The sequence below is a fragment of the Vombatus ursinus genome, unplaced genomic scaffold, assembly GCF_900497805.2.
Source record: "Vombatus ursinus unplaced genomic scaffold, bare-nosed wombat genome assembly UNPS02014779.1, whole genome shotgun sequence".
NCBI lineage: Eukaryota > Metazoa > Chordata > Mammalia > Diprotodontia > Vombatidae > Vombatus > Vombatus ursinus.
Genome location: NW_020954557.1, coordinates 54217586 through 54239869, shown reverse-complemented (window position 1 = coordinate 54239869; position 22284 = coordinate 54217586).

Sequence of the window (22284 nt, the reverse complement as noted above, 5' to 3'; positions counted from 1 at the left end):
TCTCTTCTCTTCTCTTCTCTTCTCTTCTCTTCTCTTCTCTTCTCTTCCCTTCTCTTCTCTTCCCTTCTCTCTCTGTCTCTCTCTCTCTGTCTCTGTCTCTGTCTCTCTCTTTCTCCTCACTATGACCAGAAGTCCAGATAGCACAGGTCACTCCATTTTTCCATTCTCTATCCCCATATAAAGGAAAGATGCCATGAATAATCTCACTCTCCATTCTTTTTCTTTCATCGATGGGCTTCTTTTGAGGACTCTCTAGTACCACATGGCTCAAATTTCTAGGTTTAGCCTCTGAACACTTTAAGTACAATGAGATAAATACAATTTCATGTTTCCTGTGCAAGTACTATAGACATGGTTTGGTGTTTAGAGTTTAGTATTAAAAAGTTGATTCTCGACACAAATAAGATCTGCATATTTATATTATTTTTCAGTCACACATATATAATAATGAAATATAATCTTTCAGAAAGATACTAACATGGGAGATTTATTGGTAGCAGGGACAAGGTAAGTCTGTTGGAATGACTTTGTCAAAAAATGTCAGATCATATGTTTTGGATGGTTGATTCCTAAGGCAGGAGCTCTTAATTTTTTGTTGCTGGTTGTTTTTTTTTGTTTGTTTGTTTGTTTCATAGTCCCCTCTGTATGAAGAAGTCTATGATACTTTTCTAATAATAATGTTTTTAAATGCATAAAATAAACCACATAGAATTACAAAGGAAGTCAATTATATTAAGACGGTTTTGAACTATTAGAAAACCAAGTTCCGGGCTCTAGGTTAAGAATTCCTAAGAGTATTTCACAGATTGGGAACACAACTTGAAGTCCACCTAATCCAAAGCAAACTTGACCAAATGTTCTCTGTACAATATGACTAACAAGTAGGCACCTAGCATCTGCCTGAAGACCTGAAACAGGAGGGTGAGCCTAATTAGTTCCTAAGAATGTCCATTCCAGTTTTGGATAGTTGTGGGGAGTTTTTCCCCTTATACATCAAGTCTAGATCTGTTCCTCTGCTACATCAACGTACTGTTCCTAGCTTTACCTTTCTGGGGACAAGTAGAATAAGTTAATTCTTTTATTCCACCAGAAAGACCTCTATATACTTTAAAGTAACTATCTTTCTACTTCTCCCTCACTCCTTCCAATAGATTTTTCTATTCTAGGCTAAATATATAAAGTTCCTTTAATTGATCCCCATATGGTATAGTGTCGAGCTCTGTCACCATTCTGGTTACCCTATTCTGGATAGTCTCCTGCTTGTCTGTGGCACTCAGAGCTGACGACAACACTCTATTTTGGGGCTAACCAGGGGATAGAGCAGCAAGCCTATGTTCTGGATACTGCGTCTCAGTGGAGCCTAAGATCATTTTATTAATATTATTATTTTTTGGCTTCCATGTTACCCTAATTATCCAGTTAGGTTTTTTTTTTAACCAATCCTTCCCCCTTCTTGATTTTGACTCTTTATTGGCACTTTTATTCTTTTTTTTTTCTCCTCAGGGAGAGCCTTGGATTTGGAAGAAAAATCAGTAGCAAAATTACAATGAAATAATAGTATTAGGGCATGTAACTTTTCTTAGACACTATAGAGCTCTCCCTCAACCCAAGTAGACTTTCAAGTTTATCTAGTCCAACTCCTTCAATTTATAGATAAGAAAACTCAAGGCCAAAAAAGCGATGTGACTTGCCCAGAGTCACAAAGCTAGGACACGGAGAAGTCTGGGTTGGATATCTTCTGACTCTCAGTTCTACATTCTTCCCATTACACCAAAATTGAGCTTTTTGAGTACCTTGCACTTTTCAAAGCATGTCACATCAACTCTCATAACATCTAACAACATTGCTTCAAGACCAAGTAGGCATCATCATGACCTTTTTATAGATGAAGAAATTTATTCACAGATCAGTTAAATAACTTATTTGAGGTCACAGAGCCAGGTGGAGAACTCAGGTCTTCTCATTTTAAGCCCAATGTTCTTTCTACTTCATCATGCTGCCTTTCTCATATCCTGAGGTTGAAGGCACTAGACTGTAAGCTTTTGTGAGGCTGAAAGCATTAGGATTATGAGTTAGTTGAGTATGGGATATTGTCAGGCAAAATTGAACATTTTCATGTCAATTACAAAGTGAACAAAGGTTGTAGAAAGTTAGGGAAGAAAGACTTTTCCTTTATTTCTTAACCATTTCTTGGGATTTACCATCTTTAACATGACTCAATTTTGCATATTCTTCAAGTTATTATGAAAATTTCCCCTTCATCATTCCCCCCTTCTGATTTGTGGTTTCATTAATGCTCAGAACTCCTAGTGTAGAAATCTCCACTATGGATTCATAAAGACAACTATTTTGTACTGTACAGTCTTAGACAGTTGCCCAGGATCAGAGTGGTTAAGTGATTTGTTCACAACACAACTAATACGTGAGGAAGCAGGACTTAAAGCAAAGTCTTCTCAACTCTAAGGCTGGACTTTTATCGACTATGCAACACTCCATCTCCATCATGGCTTACAGAATTTATTTATACTTTTGAATGCAAGTTCTTTGAGGATCACAACTGTTTAGCTTCTGACTTTATATCCGCTGTACCTAGGACAGTGCCCAACAAATAGTAGGCACTTAATAAATGCTTGCTGTTTTCCAGGTAATATGAAAGGCCTAGACTTGATTATCTCTGAGATGGTCATCTAGGTGTCACAATGGATAGAAATATGAACTTGAAAGCAAGAAGACATGAGTTGCAATCTTGCCTCGAATTGTTTCTCCTTTGTTCTCTTCTTCCTGAGCTCAAATCTGGCCTCAGACACTAGCTATGTGACCCTGGGCAAATCACTTAATCTCACATCACTTCAGTTTCCTTACCTGTAAAATGAGAGAGTCATCCTTAATGGCCTGAATGTTCCCTTCCAGCTCTAAATTTGTGATCCTGCCATCCTGAGAACCATTCTAGTTCTAAGCATACTATCTCTATCCCTGTACTTTCCTCCCCATAAAATCCAACCTTGATTCAATTCACAAATGTTTATTGAAAACCCTGTGTGGTTCAAGGTATTATGGGAAAATAAAATAACTAAAATAACATAGTCTCTGCCCTTGCAGAGTTTATAATTAAATTCTAAAGGTGTCTTGTGACCATAAAACACTTAAGGGACAATACAAGATAGGCAATACATAGGTATTTAATTGTTCGACAGACAGTATTATGTGAAGTAAGAAAGGAGAGATGATTTAAAAAAAAAGACTTAATGAAGGCATCTGAGCTAAAGCTGAAATTTGAAGAGTTAGAAGAATTAAAGTGGAGGAAAGAGAGGATTCCCTAGGAAATATAGGAAACAAAAGTGTGAAGGAATATGGAATATCTGGGGTGGGAGGATAGTAAGAAGACTGGCTGCACTGAAGTATATAGTATGAGTTGGAAAGTAGTGCAAGATAAGGTTGGACAGATAAGGCTGAGTCAGACCATGGAGGATTTCAAATACCAGAATTTCATCTATCAGAAAATAATTGACAGAGTTGAATGTTGTAAGTCAAAGGCATATTTGAAATCGCATTCCCGAGGTTATTTAATTTAACTCAACCCCCTTGGGACTTCTCTAAGGGAAGTGAAAAATTCTGGAAAAAAGTGTGTGTGGGGGGGTCAGATATTAATGTCAACCTGATCTGGTATCTGGTGATCTGGGATCTGGTATCTTGGTGAAAAATAATAGGAACCCCTAAAATTAGTTGGGTTTTTATAAGGCCTTTGGTTCTGAAATCTCTCATACTTATTTTTAGTGTGACCTTGGGAAATTACTTAAGTTTAAGCATTAGTTTCTTCACCTGTAAAATGATCAGGTTGGCCATGAGGTCCCTTAAAGTTTGACTCCTATACTACTACTACTACTACTACTACTACTACTACTACTACTACTACTACTACTACTACTACTATTTTCTAGTATTTTTATAATATGTTAAGGTTGCCAAAACACTTTAAACTTGTTACCTTTTTTGGTCCTCACAACAACCATATGAAGTAGGTGCTAAAATCCCACCCATTTTACAAATGAAGACATTGAAATTCTCAAACATTAGTGACTTGCCCAGGGTCATACAACTAGTCCATGTATAAGGCAAGATTTGAACCAGTCTTCCTAACTTCAAGTCCAGAACTCTATTCAGAATCCTATATAACTGCCACTATGACCCTCTGAAGCTCATCTAAATCTAACTCATTAGCTATTTTCAAAACCAATCTACTATTGAAGGAATTGAAAGTCTTCAACCCAGTCCAAGAAAAAATACATTGTTTAAGAAATTCAGTGAACGAACATTCAAGAAGTTTTTGTGGGTTTTTTTGTGTGTATGTGTTTTTGTTTGTTTATATTTTTATTGAATATCTGCTATGTACCTAGGACTGAATTACGAATTACAGGGGAGATGAAGGAAATTAAAGACATGACTTTGACCTCATGGAAATACTCAGGATTATTTTCATAAGAACTACCTTACCCCCCATTTCCAAGTTGTGACTCCTCCTGCCATTCATATTTCACCTTTCTGACAGTCTCTAACTGAGCTCTTTGGGAAACATTGGCCTAACATAAACTGATTGGTCAGAGACACAATTAGTTTACATTGCTTCCCAACTCACCAAAGTAAATATCAGCAAATGAATGAGATATTCAATAAGTAGAGCCCTCTTTTCAGCAAAGCCAAATGATATGTTGGACAGCTCTGGCACTCTGTGGGACTTAAGCAAGTGATAGCCTGGAATCAACCAGGCACTGCCACCTAGTCTTTCATGCCACTTTTCCAATCTGTCCTCATCTGTCACTTTAAGCTGCTATCATTGACATCACTGATATGTTTTAGTTTATGTGGTAAATAGGGTAATGGTCAAATGAAAATATACCTTACACCCCAGTAACTGAAACCTAGGCAAATCTGAGAAGTTTCTAGGATTCATAATATAATTAATTTCCAAACTGAAATGTTTCAAGAATCAGAATGATGAAGAAAATCTATAGCTTCCTTGAAAAACACATACACAGCCATTAAAAAAATAAAACTATCAAGCAGACCTTCTGCAATGCACTTGGGCTTCTAAATGGCTATCCTGGTATTGGAAGTGCCACCAAGATGGTGGCAACAAGACAGTTGGGCCAAGCAGTCTTTCTTCTGCCATCCAGCCAGCCCAGAACAGCACATTAGAAAGCATGGCCATCCCAAGCCACTGGCCATAACTCATACCTGTTTGGCGACCGTGGCCTGTGCTGTCCTCCCTTCCTTGGGCTGGTTGTAAATGCAGTCATTAAAAAAAAAAAACTATTGAAAAACACATACACACATACCCTTAATTCCTCTCTATGTAACCAAAAGAAATTTAGGAAGCCTTTTTCCAAAGAGCAGAAAATTTTTGATATACATATAGGCTTGTAAAAAAATGCACTAAAATATTTATTTCTTAAGCTTATCAATGATAAATAATCTTTCCTAAAGAATAATTAAGCATAACTTTTAGTACCTCGAGTTACAAAATAGAAGGTTGAAGTTCTCTGAATCACTTTGGCTTCTTAACAACTGGAGAGCACCTCTAGTTAGTACTATGTATGTCTAAAAGTTTCATGACCAAGAACAATGAGACATATGGCTTGTCCTTTTGTAGTCTATCTAGGCCAAACCTGTGAATACCACAGTGTAAAAGCCAACTAGAAAAAACGGATCCTTTGCAACCTGATATGCAGGTTTTACATGTAAGAATTTTTCCAAAATTTCCAAGGAATACTTTCTCCTACCAAAATGTAAATGTCATCCTCTTCATAGTATGTCTAATGTTTGAAGTGAAAAATGAACAAATTTTAGTATACTCTGCCCTCAGACATCCAAATGTTTTAAGAGTAAAAATGAAAAGAAAAGAAAGTGAAAAGGAGAGAAAAGATAAGAAAGGAAAAGAAAAGAAAAGAAAGAAGAGACAATAGAAAAAAGGAAAGGAAAGGAAAAGGAAAGGTAAGAAAAGAAAAGGAAATACGGAAAATGAAGGTGAGGTGAGGAGGGGGGAAGCAGAAGGAGAAAGAGAAGGAAAAAGAGTAGAGGAAGGGAAAGGAAGAGATTATGATTTTTACTAGACTACTTTCTAGTACAATAGTAGCTCACAGTTGCTCACAGTTGCTCACAGTTGCTTATACAGTACATATTACTTTTATCCTGTCTATTTGCTACACATCACATTAAGAAAAAATTGATTCAATTAAAATTGCACCATTGATTGGCACCTAATAGGTAGGTAAAATAGCAAGACACACAGAGAGAAACAATACAATGTATTTATATCATTCTATAGAACATTTAATGTTGCCAGTACAGTAAACTGTTCAATTACAAGATATCAAATTGCTTATTATTGATTAACTTTGCTCCAAATCAAATGATATGTGCATTCCCTCACAACATAAAATATTTAGGTATAAGTCTTTCAGTGTTTGCTTGGGTAGCATAGGATAGGCTCAGGTTCAGTAAGAAGACTATGCCTACTATACCATGTGCATCTTTGCTAGTCTCAGTAACATAATCAAGGTTAAAACCAAGGCAAGAAACAGGATATCCATTGGAAAACCTGTTTAGCAATGCAATTTGTAGGGAACATATGATGGCTTTGAGAGTGACATGTGCCATCTTCTTTCATGAAACTACATGGAATGTAATTTTACAGTTGGGTAAACTCTCAAGGCAGAACATAGAGATTTGGTTGTGTGATTCCAATTAATGTCAAAAGGGGTCAAGTGACTGTATGCACCAGTTTGAGAGTGTGCCCATGCCAGGTTGCCATGAATATGAGGCATTTCTTTTATAGAAAGAGTGGGTGGCAGTGTTAACCAGTATCATGTCATAGATTATTTGGATTAGTTTGGATTAGGTATCAAGTTAGGATTTAAAGAAAGAAGTCTTGAGTGTGTTCTCCAAACAACTCCAGACTTGTTCTAAGATTCAGAAAAGTTGTTAACATTTGTAAGGTGAGTATGATAATGTAGGATCAGCCAGGTGGTAGTAGATAAAAGCACTTGGGCTGAGGTCAGAAAGACCAGAGTTCAAATCAGTCCTCAGGCACTTCCTAGCTATGTGACCCTGAGCAGTCATTTAACCCCTGCCTGCATGAAACTGGAGAAGGAAAAAACAAACCACTCCAGCAACCTTTCTAAGAAACCCCTATGAACAATTGGTCTATGGGGTAATGAAGAGTTGGACATGACTAAACAATAACAAATAATAATAATGTAATATTTGTCTAAGGCATATGGAATAGTACTTGTACCAAAACAACAACAGCAAAGTACTTTTTCTTAGAAAGATATATAGCCTTTTTGTTGTTAGGTCATTTTTAGTTGTGTCCAACTCTTCATGACCTCATTTGGGGTTTTCTTGGCAAAGATGCTGGAATGGTTTGCCATTTCCTTCTCCAGCTCATACAGATTGAGGAACTGAGATAAACAGGGTTAAATGATTTGCTCAGGGTCATATAACTAGTATCTGAGGCCAGATTTGAACTCAGGAAGAGTGGTCTTCTTGACTCCAGGCCTGGCACTCTATCTATGGAACCCTGTATATAGGCTTACTGATTAAATTAACACCATCCTCCCATTCTTCAGGCTTGTAACCTAGGAGTTATTCTGAATTCCTCATTATCTTTCACACCACCCTGCCTCCCACTCCCATCCCCAACCCCATCCTCATATCCAAACTGTTCCCAAGGCCTGTTAATTTCACCTTTGAACATCACTGCCACCACTCCAGTGTAGACCCTCACCATCTCACGGCTGGATTATTGCAATATCCTGTGGTAGGTCTACCTTCCTCAAGTCTCTCTCCACTCCAATTTATCCTCCTTTCAGCCACTAAAGTGATTTCCCTAAAGCAAAAGTGTGATCATGTCACATCCCACCTCCCTGCAGTGGCTTCCTATTGCCTCTAGGAGTAAATACAAAATGCTTTGTTTGGCATTCAAAGCCTTTATAACTTTGCCCCCTCCTACCTTTCTATTCTTCTTATACTTTGTTCCCCAGCACAAACATTTCAATTCAGTGACATTGACCTCCTGACTGTTCCATAATCAAAACTCTCTCTCTCAGCTCCAGACATTTTTTTTTCTGTCTGTAATGCCTAGAATGCTCTCCCTCCCTTACTGTCTTCTGACCTCCCTGGCTTCTTTTTCTAAAAAAAAAAAAAAAAAAAATTCTTAGTATTTTATTTATCCCCAATTACATGTAAAAGCAACTTTAACATTCATTTTTAAAAGATAGAGTTTCAAATTTTCTCCCTTACTCCTTCCCCACCCTACCCCCTCATTGAGAAGGCAAGCAATTCAATATAGGTTATACACGTGTACTCATGCAAAATACATTTCTACATTAGTCACGATGTGAAAGAAAATATAAACAAAAACCAAACAAACAAAACCCCCCAAAAACAACCTCAAGAAAAATTAAGAAAGTAAAAAAAAGTATGCTTCCATCTGTATTCAGACACCATGAGTTCTTCCTCTGGGGATGGATAGCATTTTTCATCATAAGCCCTTCAGAGTTGCCTTGGGTCACTGTATTGCTGAGAACAGCTAAGTCATTCACAGCTGATTATGTTATAATATTGCTATAACTTTGAACATAGTACATTTCACTTTGCATCAGCTCACATAAGTCTTTCCAGGTTTTGCTGAGAGCATCCTGCTCATCATTTCTTATAGCACAATAGCATTCCATCACAATCACATAGCACAATTTGTTTAGCTATTCCCTGATTGATGGACATCCCCTCAATTTCCAATTCTTTGTCTCCAGAAACAGTTGCTATAAATATTTTTGTATGTATAGGTCCTTTTCCTTTTTTTAAAAAAAAATTATCTCTTTTCAGATACAGAACTAGTAATGGCATTGCTAGGTCAAAGGGTATGCATGGTTTTATAGCCCTTTGGGCATAGTTCCAATGGTTGAATCAGTTTGCAACTCTACCCACAGTGCATTAATGTCTCATTTTCCCTACATCTCCTCCATCATTTTTCATTTTCCTTTTTTGTCCTGTTAGACAGTCAAATAGGTATGAGGTAATACCTCAGAATTGTTTTAATTTGCATTTCTCTAGTCAATAGTGATTTAGAACATTTCTTCATATGGCTATAGATGGCTTTGATTACTTCATCTGAAAACTTTTTATTTTTTTAATCATTTATCAGTTGGTTAATGGCTCTTATTTTTATAAATTTGACTCAGTTCTTGATATGTTTGAGAAATGAGATCTTTATCAGAGAAACTTGCTTCAAAATTTTTTTCACAGTCATGATTGCTAACTGTATTTCCCCCTATCCTATTTCCCTCCCTTACCCCATTTATTTTGTTTTTTTCCTCCTTTCACCCTGTTTCTCCTCAAAAGTGTTTTGCTTCTATCTCCTCCCCCAATCTGTCCTCCCTTCTATCACCCTCCTTTCTCTTATCTCCTTCCCCTTCTACTTTCCTGTAGGGTAAGATAAACTTCTATACCCAACTGAGTGCATATATTATTTCCTCTTTGAGCCAATTTTGATGGGAGTAAGGTTCACTCACTCACACCCCACCTCCCTCATCTTTCCCTCCACTGTGAAAGCTTTTTCTTGCCTCTTTTATGTGAGATAATTTACCCTATTCTACCTCTCCCTTTCTTTTTCTCTCAGTGCATTCCTCTCTCCTTAATTTTATTTCTATATGTCATCCCTTCATATTAAACTCATAATTGTGCCTTTTGTCTATATATACTCCTTCTAACTGCCCTTATGATGAGAAAATTCTTATGAGTTACCAGTATCATCTTGCCATGTAGGGATGTAAACAGTTTAACCTTATTAAGTCCCTAGTGATTTCCCTTTCCTGTTCACCTTTTTATGATTCTCTTGAGTATTTTATTTGAAACTCAGACTTCCTATTCAGCTCTTGTTTCTTCTCAAGAATGCATCAAATTCCTCTATGTCATTGAATATCAATTTTTCCCCCTCATTGATTATACTCAGTTTTACTGGGTAGGTGATTCTTCGTTTTAATCCTAGCTCCTTTGACCTCTGGAATATCATATTCCAAGCCCTCTGATCCCTTAATATAGAAGCTGCTAAATCTTGTGTTATCCTGACTGTGGCTCCACAATATTTGAATTATTTTTTTCTGACTGTTTAAAATATTTTCTCCTTGACCTGGGAACTCTGGAATTTGACTGTAATATTCCTGGGAGTTTTCATTTTAGGATCTCTTTCCAGAGGTGATTGATGGATTCTTTCAATTTCTATTTTATCCTCTGGTTCTTGAATATCAAGACAGTTTTCCTTGATAATTTCTTGAAAGATAATGTCTAGGCTCTTCTTTTGATCATGGCTTTCAAGGAGTCCAATAATTTTAAAATTATCTCTCCTGGATCTATTTTCCAGGTTAGTTATTTTTCCAATGAGATATTTCACATTGTCTTCTATTTTTCATTCTTTCGGTTTTGTTTTATTGTTTCTTGATTTCTCATAAAGTCATTAGCTTCTATTTGTTCAATTCTAATTTTAAAGACATTTTTTCTTCATTGAGCTTTTGTACCTTCTTTTCCATTTGGCCGGTTCTCCTTTTTAAGATGTTCTTCTCCTCATTAGCTTTTTGTATCTCTTTTACCATTTGGCCTAGACTGTTTTTTAAGGTGTTATTTTCTTCATTTTTTTTGTGCCTCCCTTACCAAGCTGTTGACTCCTTTATCATGATTTTCTTGCATCACTATCATTTCTCTTCCCATTTTTCCTCTACCTCCCTTGCTTGATTTTTAAAATCCTTTTTGAGCTCTTCCATGGCTTGAGATCAATTCATATTTTTCTTTTCTTTTTTTTTCAATTAATATTTCTCTTGGAGGCTTTGGATATAGGAGCTTTGTGATCATCTTCTGAGTGTGTATTTTGATCTTCCTTGTCACTATGGAAACTTTCTATAGTCAGAATTTTTTTCTGTTGTTTGCTCATTTTCCCAGCCCATTTCTTGACTTTTAACTCTTTCTTAAAGTGGGGCTCAGCTTCTAGGGTGGAGGGTACACTGTCCCAAGCTTCAGGGATTTTATGTAGCTGTTTTCAGAAATACTTCGAGGGGCTTGTAAGTTTTCAGTTCTTCCAAAGCTGTATGATCTAAGGAGAGGTGTGTTTACTACACTCCTGGCCTGTGCCATAATTCTACCTGGCTTCTTCTAAGTTCCAACTAAAGTCCCACTTTCTACAGGAAGCCTTCCACAAGTTCTCTTAATTTCAGTGCCTTCCCTCTGCTAATCATTTCTTATTTATCCTGTATATAGCTTGCTTTTTGTATATTTGTTTGCATGTTGTTTCCCCTATCAGATTATAAGCTTCTTGAGGGCAGGGACTGTTTTGTTTTTCTCTTTGTATCTCCAAACACTTAGCACAGTGCCTGGCACATAGTAGGTACTTAATAAATATTTTATTGATTGATTGAAATGTATCCCATTCTTCCCTATCCTCAAGGGACAGAAGACTGTCATGAACACCACCATCAGAAAATTCCTATAATGGTTTCTAGTACTGGATCAACTTCTGTGCTTTTTTGTTGTTGAAGTAGAAAGAAAATTGAATTTGGAGTCAGAAGATTTGGTGGCAGGGACTTGACATCTTTGTCTTCATCTGCAAGCTTAATAAGCATGTGATAAGCATGACAACTAAGCCTTCATCCAAATCATTGATTTGAATTGAAGATTCATTCTCTATTGAATGGAGAGATATAACACTTCATTAAAGATCTTTCTCAAGGTTGATACTTATTCGTTCACTATCACCCTGTGGGAATGGTTGTTCAACTAGTTTTGGATTGACTTAACTATACTATCATCTAGTCTGCATGTCTCTATTTTGGCCACAGGAACATTGTGAAAGATGGTGTCGAATTCCTCTGTGAAATCTAGATATACTCTGACTACAGCATTGCTTTAATCTGCTGGTCTAAAAATCCAGTCAGGTAAGGAAATGAAGTTAATCTAGTATGACTTGTTCTTATTGGATATATGTTGTTTTCATAATGATCATTGCTTCTAATTCTGATTGCTCATAAAGCATCCCTTTAGCAATCAATTTTTAGTATTTTCATCAAGCCTGCAATAGAAAAGTACATTAATATGCTTTCTTCCACTTGTTACTATTCTCTATGATTTTTCAAAGACCATTGACAGATTCAGTAATGAGATTTTCAATTTCATTTTAAAAGATTAAATGAAAAAAAGAATTAGTGAAATAAAAAGAAAATGAAATGAAAAATGAAAAAATAACAAGCATTTATTTTTTTCTTTCCTATGTTAGCTCTTGCTTCTTAATTAAAAAAAAAGAGAAAAAGAAAACATAACAAATATATATAGTTGAGCAAAACAAATTCTTGCACTAGCCTTGTCAAAACTATGCTTTCATTCTTCATCTTGGGTCTATTAGTCATTCAATAAACATCTATTAAGCATCTACCTTGTGTAAGGCATTATACTAAGCACTGGAAATACAAATATGAAAAGAAAGACAATCCCTGCTCTCAAGGAGCTTACAATGAAGGAGGGAAGACAACAGACAAAAGGATGATGAAAAAGGGAAAACCCTCTCAGTTAGGAGGTAGGTTGATGCTGTTTCATTTTCAGTCCTGTTAAATCATGATTCATCTTTGCATTGATCATATTTCTCAAGTCTTTCAAAGTTTTTTTTTCTTTTTATTTTTAGTGTACCATTTTTTTCTCCCCTGGCTCTGCTAATTTCACTCTACAAGTTAGTCCAGTATTCTCTGAAACCATTCATCTATCCATTTATCATTTTTTATGTCATAACAAAATTCCATTATATTTTATGCCATAATTTGTTCAGCCATTCCTCAATAGATGGGTGCCCTCTTTCTTTCAAGTTTTTTACTTTTAAAATAAGAGCTTCTACAAATAAGTGCTTTCCTTCTTTTGTTAGTCTCTTTGGAATACAAATCTAATAGTGGAAAGGGGCATGTAAAATTTAGCGACTTTTTGGGTAATATTTCCAAATTGCTTTGCAAAACAGCTAGATTAATTCATAGTTCCAACAGAACATTAGTGTGCTTGTTGTACTACATCCTTTCCAAAAATTATCCTTTTCCCCTTCTTTGTCAACTTTGCTAATCAGATGTGTGTGAGGTAAAACTTTAGAGTTGTTTACATTTTCATTTAGGCAGCTAGTAGTATAATGAATAGAGTGCTAAGCCTGGAATGAGGAAAACTCATCTTTCTGAATTCAAATATGGCCTCAGACACTTATTAGCTGTGTGACCCTGGGCAAGTCACTTAACCCTGTTTACTTCTGTTCCTCATGTGTAAAATGAGCTGGAGAAGGAAATGACAAACCACTTCAGTATCTTAGCCGAGAAAACCCCAAATGGGGTCATGGAGAATCAGACACGACTGAACAAATTTTCATTTATCTGATTATAACTGACAGAAGCATTTTTTCTTTAAAAAAAAATACAGATGTTGATAGCTTAGGTTTCTTCATTTGAAAATTGCCTATTCATATTCTGTGTCCCTTTAGCTGTTGGGGAATGTCTCTTGTTTTTATAAATTTCAATCAGTTCCTTATGTGTCTGGAACATACACTTTTATCAGATAAATTTGCTACAAAGATTTTCTTCCTTGGTTGCCTATTTCCTTCCTAATTTTAACAGCATTCTTTTGTCTGTTTAAAACTAAAAAAACAAAAACCCTTAATTCAATCAAATATTGTCTATTTTATCCACTGTAATCATAATTATCCCTTGTTTGGTTATGAACTCTTCCCCTAGCCATAGAGTTGAAAGTTAATGTCTTCCTTGCTCCCCTAATTTGTTTATGATGTCACTTTTTATGTTGTAATGTATCCCTTTGGAACTTATTTTGACATATGGAGTGAGATGTTAGTTTATACCTAATTTCTACCAGACAGTTATCCAGTTTTATATATACAATTTCTTTAGGCCTCTGCAACCATTCAAAAGAGTTTGACCTGAACAGCCACACAGAAAAGACAAAGAAGAAAGAGAATAGCTATTGTCCAGATTATGACATACAGTTTCTTGGACAAACCATAGGTCCTAGCCATCGGTTTATATGTCTGAAATAGACAATACTAATGGACAACAGAGTGGGTCCAGAATGAAACAGGAGGAGAGTGGGATGGATTGCCTTCAGGAAATGCAAACCTCTTTTGATGACTCCAAGCTTTTCCCAGAAACAAAGGTAACTCTCTGTAACCAATATTCTGCTAGTGTTATTGTGTACAGCCTGTGGGACATGAAACATTAGTCTCCATATAACTGAAAATGATTATCACATTAAGGATAGAGAGGTGCATAGTGGGTGTTAACAGGTTGCAACATATAACTGATGAGCAACTTTGAAGAACAACAGAAATAAAAGTTATAATCTAGGAAATTTATGACAATGAGTTCAGTACTTGCTTCACAATCTTTCTCTCCTCCTCAACCCCTGCCATATGTGTGTATACACACATATACATATATATATATACATATTCATATATAGTTCCTCAAACACTCTAACCTTCCTGTTCCTCAACATATTGATTTCCCATGAGCTACTCCTCCACACGACCTTAGCCATACACAAAAATAGTCATCCCCTTGATCTTGCTATTACCCACAAATGCATCACCTCCATGGTCATGAACTCTGAAATTCCCTTATTTGATCATAATCTATTGGCTTTTCACCCCTCCCTCTTCCTTCCCCTACCAAACCCTGCTCTTTATCCACACTATAACTTCCCTCGACCTCTCAGTTCTCTCCCAGGCCATTACCTTTGTATGAGACATATTCTCCTTCTTTCCCCATCTCGACCCCTTTGTGAACCAGTTCAGCTATATACTTTTCTCTTCTCTTGAGTCCCTCACTGCCTTATCATCTTGCCATTTGTGCCCTGTCAAGCCTTAGCCTTGTATCATTTCTCCCCATCTACTGCCTCTGTTCTTACATACATGCTGCTGATGAAGTTGGTAGAAATCACTCAACTCTTATGATAGGGTTCACTACAAATTCATAACATCAACTGGGCCCTCACTACTAAGGCAATCTTTTCATATCTCTCTAATTAACTTTCTATCCCACTAATGAGAGTGAGGCTTCCAAACCTTTTTATCCTTCCTCAAACCTCCTTTGACTTCCTGCCTCCCCATCCATTTTCTTGCTTCTTCCTTAGATCACTGATGCAGATACCTTCGTCCATTATGTTCTCCTTCACCCCTATTTCATATGATGACATAGCACTTTCCCTCATCAAGGACAACCCGTTTACCTGAACAATTGGCTCTATTTCATCCCATCTCCTCCAGCAGATTGCCCCCTCTAATGATTCTTATTCTTTCACTTTTCTTCCATCCTCCCTGTCTACTGGCTGCTTCCCTTTTCTCTACAAATATGCTAATGTCTCTCCCATCCTGAAAAAAATCCTCATTTTGTCCTTCTAGTTATTGTCCCATATTTATTCTGCCTTTTGTGTCTAAACTCCTTAAGAAGTTTACATCTACAATAGTTGCCTCCACTCTCCCTCTCATGCTCTTTATAATTCTCTGCTACTTGGCTTCTGAACTCATCATTCAACCAAAATTGTTCTTTCCAAGGTTACCAGTGATTTCTTTATTGCCAAATCCAAGGACCTGTTCTTACTCCTCACTGAGGGTTTTCTCAATCCTCATCTTGATGGCTCTGCTGCCTTTGACACTGTCGATCACTCCTTTTTGCTTGATACTTTCTCTCTAATATTCTAGGACACTGCTCTCTTCCTACCTATCTGACCACTTCTTTTCAGTCTCCTTTGCTATATTTTCAACCATGTCCTATGTGCTCAGGGTTTTGTCCTGGTCCTTCTTATCTCCTTCTATACTATTTTACTTTGTGATCTTTTCAGTTCCCATGGATTCAATTATCATCTCTATGCTGATGAATCTCAATTCTATTTATCCAGCCCTAACCTCTCTGCTAACCTCCAGTCTTCCTGACCTCGCATCTCTAATTGCCTATTAGACATCTATTACTGGATGTCCTATAGACAACTTAAATTTAATATGTCCAAAACTGAACTCATTATCTTTCCTTCAAACCTTCCCCCTTTTCAAGTTTCCCTATTACTATAGAGGGCACCACTATCTTCCCATCCCTTAGGCTTACAAAGTAGGTGTCATCTTTCACTCCTTACTATCTCTCACCCTCATATTCAATCTGTTGCCAAGGCACGTTGATTATACCTTTGTAACATCTCTCAAATATCCCCCCCTTCTCTCAATATTAATATGTTACCACCACTCTGGTACAAGTCCTAATCTCCTTCCTCCTGGACTACTGCTACTCAGTCTGCCTACCACAAGTCTCTCCTCACTCCAGTCCATTTGCCAAAGTGATTTTCCTAAAGAGGTCTGAACACATCACTCCCTAGTCCCCAACCCCTGCCATTCAATCAATTCCTCAAAAATAAAATCCTCTGTTTGATGTTCAAAGCACTTCATAACCTAGCCCCCTGTTCCTAACTTTCCAGTCTTCTTACACTTTACTCTCTTCAAGGCACTCTGTGATCCAGTGGTGTGATCCTCCCTACTGTTCCTCGAACAAGACACTCCATTTCTAATTTCTGGGAATTTTTACTGCCTGTCCTTCAGGTCTGAAATGTTCTTCCTTTGTCTTTCTATATCCTGGCTTTCCTGGCTTCCTTTAAGTCTGAACTAAGATATAATCAGACAGAAAGCCCTTCCTAATCCCTCTTAATTCTAGTTTTCTCTCTCATGATTATTTCCTATGTGTCCTATATATAGCTTATTTGTACGTAGCTGATCCATGTAGTAGATTGTGAGCTCATTGAGGGCAGAAACTGCCCTTTACCTTTCTTTGTATCCCTAGTGCTTAGTACCTTGCTTGGCACGTACTAAGTTTGATAAATCCTTATTGACTGACTGACTGAATTTTTATTTTTCTTTTCTTTTCTTTTTTTAGGCAATTGGGGTTAAGTCACACAGCTGGTATGTGTCAAGTGTTTGATCTGAGGCCAGATTTGAAATCAGGTCCTCCTGACTTCAGGGCTGGTGCTCTATCCACTGTGTCACCTACCTACCCTTTAAGTGAATTTTTAAAAATTATTGTGTCTATCTATGATGTGCCAAGCACCATGCTAAGTACTGAGGATGCAAATACAGAAACAAAGATAGTCTCTGCTTTTAGGGAGTATACATTCTACTAAGGAGAAAAAATGCATAGAAAGGAGTGATGTCTGGTGAGGGCTTCGTTTCAGATAGTTGTAGGGGTGGTAGAGATGGTGAATGGAGCCACAAGGGAGAGGATTGATACACTCTTTCCAAAAGCAACGGCAGATTTGATTTTAGTATGGTTCCAAAAATGGCAACTAAAGAGAAACACAAAGGATAAGAAAAATAGTGAGATGACCAGGCATATCTATCTGTCTATCTATCTGTCTATCTATCTATCTATCTATCTATCTATCTATCTATCTATCTATCTATCTACATGCACACAAGAGGTACACACACGTGCACAAATATATATATATATATATACACACATATAGATGGATATAGATGTATATAGGTGTAAACATATAGATGTATGTGTGCACATATGTATCTGTGGATACATACACATATATTTATACACATGCATGCATGCATGCATACATACATACAAGTGGCTGTACAAGTGGAAGTGCTGAGTACTCTGCTTGTATATTTTTTTTGATGCTGGGAGAAAACAAGGACATCCTCAAACACTGAGTAGATCCAGGGGTGTGCTGGAGCCAGATCTAACTGGCTTAGGCAGCCAAATTGTTAAGTTTTCAGTGTGGGCATTTTACACATACAAAATTGGCAATCATAAAACAGGTTTGATTTACCATTTTGTTGATTATTTAGACTTCTGTTGTTGTTCCTTTGTGTCCTACTCTTTGTGACCCCATTTGGGTTTTTATTGGCAAAGATACTGGAGTGGTTTGCCATTTCTTTCTCCAGTTCATTTTACAGATGAGGAAACTTAGGCAAACAGTCACAGAAACTGTTGCAAAAAAGGTTAAGTGACTTGCCCTGGGTCACACAGCTCGTAAGTGTCTGAGACCAGATTTGAACTCAGGAAGATGAGTTTTCCTGAGTTCAGGTCAGGCACTCTACCCATTGCACTACCTAGCTGTCCTTGTCTAGACTTAAGAAAAGGTTAATACAGGTTAAATTTAAAAATACATGCATAGGATGCCATTGCCTCTCCAATCACTTGTCAATTATCACTTGGTCACAGTAGGAGCTCCCATTAAATTGTAAGCTCCTCCCATTAGATTGTAAACTCCTTGAGGGTGAAGGCTGTCTTTTTATCTCTTTTTGTATCCTCAAAATTTAGCACAGTGTTTGGCACATAGGGGGTGCTTAATAAATGTTTATTAATTTATTGGGAAGTGCAGTGGAAGGCTCAGAGAAGGAAGTCATCACCAAACTAAAACACAGGAGAATGGAGGCTAATATTAATGATGATGATGATGGTAGTGGTGGTGGTGGTCATTGGCATTTATATAATACTTGAGGGTTAGCAAAGTACTTTGCATCCATTATCTTATCTGAGCCTCACAACACCCTTGGTGAAACTCCTGTTGTGAACTTAAGGGAAGATGTGGATCAGTACCATTTAGAAGGGCAGTCATGGATGTGTTGTGAGCATCATGATTGTAGGGATATCCTAATCAATAAAATCACAACTCAATTTCAGTTTTTGAGTATCTGTCAGATCATCCCATCAACCTCAAACAGTGTGCCTTGGACCCATTCAAGAAAGGACTATCCTTTCCTTCTTCCACATGGTAACTTAAAAAGCCCTTCTTTTTCTTTTTTTTAAAAATTAATTTACTTATTTTTAGTTTTCAACATTCACTTCCATAAGATTTTGAGTTTTAAATTTTCTCCCCCTTCCTCTCCTCCCTCCTCCCCAAGATGGCATGCAATCTGATATAGGCTCTACTTATGCATTCATATAAAACATATTTTCACATTAGTCATGATGTAAAGAAGAATTAGAACTAATGGGATGAACTACAGGAAAGAAGAAAAATAAAACAAAACAACAACAACAACAACAACAAAGAAGGCAAATAGTATGCTTCCATCTTCATTCAGACTCCAAAGTTTTTTTTTCTGGATGTGGATAGCATTTTCCATCATGAGACTTTTGGAGATGTCTTAGATGCTTGCATTGCTGAGAAGAGCTAAGTCTATCAAAGTTAGTCATCGCACAATGTGGCTGCTACTGTGTACAATGCTCCCCTAGTTCTGCTCATTTCACTCAGCATCAGTTCATATAAGTCTTTCCAGGTTTCTCTGAAGTCAGCCTGTTCATCATTTCTTATAGCACAATAGTATTCCATTACATTTATATACCACAACTTGTTCAGCCATTCCCCAATCGATGGGCATCCCCTCAATTTCCAATTCTTTACCACCACAAAAAGAGCTGCTATAAATATTTTTGTACATGTAGGTCCTTAAAAAGCCCTTCTTGAAATTCCTAGAATGCATTATAAACCTAATTTTTTATTGGGATTTAGCCTTCCTGATTCAATTCTTAAAGGATCACATGACTTCTGTATTTGATCTTAGTTGTCTCTCCTCATTTTTATCTTTTGAAAATAACTTTTAAAAAAATATGAGCCCTCAACAGAGCTCTTTGTGCCATCACACTGGGCTTTTTTCTATTTTTTTTAGAAACCACCTACTTTGTCAATGTATGATTCTTAATTCTACAATTCCATCATTATCATTTCATTCTTTAGTCTCCCATCTATATTCCCATATGGAATATTGTTCATACTCTAGATGCCTGACTTTATTGATGTGGGTCCTCCCTGTAACAGTACAGATCATCACCCATCTATGCCTTCTCCTCCTATGTGATTCTTCATCATGCCTTTCCACAAATCTTTCATCAAGGATTTACCTAACATGCTGAGGGACTTAACTGAGGCCTCCACATTCTGTGTATATCTCAGTAGAACTTGGACCATACATGTCTGTTATTTCTCACTCTTAATAAATCAGCAGCCCATATCTTTTCAGTGGCACCTCCTGGGTATAAGCCATCTTTGGTAATATGCTAGATTCTCCACCCTTTTTCTGGGAGGTAGGGTGACACGGTAGTAAGAGCATTGTCTCTGGAGTAAGAGGACCTGAGTTCAAATGCCACCTCTGACAATTACCATGCAACCTTAGACAGTCACTTGACTTTTCTGTGCCCATGCAACTACGTTATATGATAATTGTCCATCTGTACTGGTTAGAGGGAGTTTCTTACCAGAAGTATATGAAATTACAGTTAAGGTAAAAAAAAAAAGTCTCCCACTTGGTTTTAAGAAATCAACTTTATGAGGGAGGGAGAGAATTTGGAACTCCAAATTTGAAAAAAAAAAAAAAGAAAGTTAAAATTGTTTTTACATATAATTGGTGAAAAATGCTAAATTAAAAAAAATCAACTTTCCAAATACAAAACAGGGGAGGTATGGTTAGAAAGCAATTTGTTTGAAAAAGATCTGATGGTTTTAGTGGACTCCACCCTTAATCTGAGTCAATTGTGACACATGGCAGACAGAAAAGCTAATGTGATCTTTGTTGGCGTTGAAAGAGGGACATTACTTAGGAAATAAGGCCATGATAGCCCCCTGTTAATTTGCCCAGCTAAGACCACATCTCGATTATTGTGTTTAGCTCTACAAACCACAGTTGAGGAAGGACAGGTTAAGCTGGAGTGTGTCTAAAAGAGGACAAACCGAATAGTTAAAGGTCTCAAGTTCGTGACAGATGAGGATTGGTTCAGCCAACATTGGAGATGTTCAGCTTAGAGAAAAGAAGACTCATGGGGAACATAATAACTACTTCCATGTACTTGAAAGGCTTTCATGTGGAAGAAGGATTACTTCTTCTGTTTGGTACCCAAAGGCAATACTAGGAGCAATGAGTGGAAGTTAAAAAGAGATAGATTCAGACTTGTAATGAAAATTGTCTTAATTAGAGCTAGTCAAGAGTTGAATGGGCTTCCTCTTTCCCAATTCCCATTAACATGAGCTCCTTCCCCCTGAGATTATCTCCTTTTTTTTTTTTTAACATTCTGTGAATTCCTTCTGAAGAGGATCTTCTTTTGCTTTTCTTTGTAATTCCAGTGGCTGGCACATAAATTCTTATTGACTGACTGACTGACTGACATTGGTCTCTTGTGAACTTGAAAGCAGGGACTATCCTTAGCACTTAACACAGTTCTTGGCAAAGGGTAGGTGCTTAATAAATGCTTGTTGAGTTGATTTGACCCTGGAAGTATTGACTCCCTTTCACTGAATATTTTCAAACAAAATGGGGATTCTTTTGGAAGTATGGTTTGAAAGGGCAGACTTTGAGGTCCCTTCTAACTCTGAAATTCTGTGTTTCTATGAAAACTTTGCAAATTTACTTATCATCCTCAAAAAAGTTATGGCAATGTTTTTATCCTAATTTCAAGAGGGCATGACCTTGGATAATAATTTGGAATATATAGGGACTGCTAGGATTTTACTGCCCTGTGTAAAGACTGAGAGTCTATTCCCTTTTCATACCTCTGGGTCTCTATTCCTAGCTTTGCCACTCACCAGATAAGTAACCTTGCTTATGACCTAGTTTCCTCATTTTTAAAACTAGGTTCTGAAAAAGATGTTTCTAAGGGTGTCTACCACCTTTAGTATTTTAGGATTCTCTTACTCAGCATTTGGGCTTCTAATTTTGTTTTGTACCACTTGTAGGTACAGTGAGTGGCTGACACTCAACACACATCCTCTACCTGCTCCCCAGGCAGAGTTCTCCATTGCTTAGAGAAAAGGTGCTCTTTGTAGGGCGATTAAGCAGAACAGCTGAAGGTTTGCCCTCCTCTCACCCCAACAGGAAGGAGCCCTTCCAAAACTGGAATGGTGACTTCCCAAATGAGTATCAGTCATGCAAATCCAAGGCTGCTACATACTAGCTGAGTGTCGTTGGGCAAGTCACTTTACTTCTGGCCTCAGTTTCCACATTTGTAAAATGAGGAAGTTAGGTAGCTAATGTTCCATCCAATTCAAATTCTATGCTTCCTGTAGAGTCCCTCATGTCTACAGCTGATGCTAATATTCTCCAATCAATCTAATTAATAAACTTCAGTTCAGATCTTCAGTTACTTCATCTCTATTTCTACCTCTGACACTCCTTTCTGTCTCTGTCTGACTGTCTGCCTCTGTCTCTCTGTCTCT